Below are 2,045 nucleotides of genomic sequence, written 5' to 3' on the forward strand. Positions count from 1 at the left end.
ACCCTGCCGCAGGATGCTGCGGCCCGGCCAATGCCTTAACACACACACACACGCACACACACACACACACGCACACACTCGAGCAAACCGTGTCTTAATTATACACCCCCAATAAATACGGGTTTCCTACGTGAAAGGATGTATTTATATAATTATTTGTTACCTTGTACAAACGTGTAAGATATGTACATAGCCAAAGCTATACAGTCTGTATATTTCTTTTTCCTCTTTTTTTCTTTTTTTTTTTGTAAAAGTTTAGAGCTCCCCCTGTAAGAGCAAATCTGAGTATCTATTTTGTCAATAAAATGCCTTTTGATAAATGACCTTTTTTCCTCCCCTCCTCTTGCCCGATGAGCCCAGCTATTACCTTGCTGCAGGGGGTAGATGACCTCCGCTGCCCGCCCCGCGTTTGGACAGAGGGTGGGAGGGGGGTTGAACTCGGGCACAACGACGTGTTGAAGTCTCTACAATCGGCACAGGACTCGCTTCTGCTTTCCAGACCGTGCCCATGGACGTGGCTGTGCTCTGTATCCCGTCCCCTGGCTGTGATTATTTTTGCAAGCACCTTCCCGTCTCATCCCTGTCGCCTGTAACTCTAGAACCACCTGCCTTTGTGGGACTTCACGCTGCCAACGGGGCAAGGTTTGTGTTTTGAATCCATAGGTCGGGTCTTCACCGTAGCAGAGCCAGCTGAGAAGTGTTAGACCCGTCTCCCCTGAGCAGATGGCACTAACATCTTAACCTTTCCGACTTAACTCTTGTATATCAAATATGGTCCTTTTTCAAGAGAAAACGTATTGTTCCTCTGTCACGACTAAGCTAATTGATTCGAGCAGAAGGCTGTTGAATTAACAAGAATGCTTTGGCAATTGAACTTTTTACCTGTCTGCCCAATGGCTCAGAACATCATTCCTTTAAAAGGAGCTAAGTGAATAGGGTTAATCTGTAGGGAACTTGGTTTCTTTTGAGTTTGGAAAAACTTTGATCTTTTCTCTTCACCAAACGTGATGTATAGTCTGAAGTTTCTTTCCCTGCTGTCTGGTTCCTCTTGTTGCAAACCAATTGGCCACCATGGAGCCTTAAAGTTCTTCAATTAAAGGGATGTGGGACTTTATTTTTTTTTTTAAGAGGAAGACTTGTAACAGTTAGTGAACACCGGAGGGAAAAGGGAGAACAGCCTTTTAAACAGCTTTCCCCTGCATTGTTAGCCAGACTGCAGGCAGCAAGGCATGGATTGGAGCATTATAGAAGAGCCATGAATGCCCTACAGGTGGTCTGCTCACATAATCTCCCCAATTTAAAGCGTTTTCCTTTGCAGGACAATTACATTACAAAACTCCCTTCTCTTTTGCTCCTAATTGAACCAAAGAACAACTACAAGTTTTTCTTTAAAACCCCTCTACCTCCAACTCCACCAAGTTCTGGTCTGTTTCCAGAACTGAGGGCTGTTCGGATACATATCTTGGCTTCAGATATTTTTTTATGCCTTCTGTCAGATTAACAATAATTTGAAAGCAATTGGTTAGCTTGTGTGCTACCAGCGAAAAAGATAGCCCCGAGTCCCTTATTAGTCTGTCAATCAAGATAAGAGATGGGCAGCTCCCCCGCTAATGATGCAGGAGTTGATCACCACTGGGGAGGAGCTTTTTTGCACTGAGCTTCGACTCGATTGTGGGGTTCCCGTCAAAGCTCCCACAATTTGATGGGCACTTTCAGTTGTCTAAGTTCACTTGAATTTTAAAATGGAAAATTTGGAATACTAATCTACTTATCTCTTAGAGGCAATAGGTGCAAACCTAGGTTATATGTGCATTTTCCCCACAGTCTATATTAGTATATTCAATTTTACTATTGCAGACCTGCCCTTTTCAGGTAAGTCAGAGTGTGTTTTAAAAATGTGCTTCCAGGAGTGCACTGGCTGCTACTGCAGCTCGGGTGGGACTTTCCTCCTATTAAGGCATGTGTGGTTGGACCCATGGATACCTTGGATAAACACTGGGGACTTCAACCTGCAGTAAACTAAGTCTTGGAGGAAGTCCTGCTGA

The 2,045-nt window shown here is 44.2% G+C and overlaps 1 protein-coding gene across 1 annotated transcript in view; it reads left to right on the forward strand.

Moving 5' to 3' along the window:
* LOC106722594 (frizzled-8-like) overlaps positions 1 to 2,045 on the forward strand; it is a 16,472-nt gene that overhangs the window by 3,519 nt on the left and 10,908 nt on the right. The window lies entirely within an intron of this gene.

The sequence above is a fragment of the Alligator sinensis genome, unplaced genomic scaffold, assembly GCF_000455745.1.
Source record: "Alligator sinensis unplaced genomic scaffold, ASM45574v1 scaffold1077_1, whole genome shotgun sequence".
Lineage (NCBI taxonomy): Eukaryota > Metazoa > Chordata > Crocodylia > Alligatoridae > Alligator > Alligator sinensis.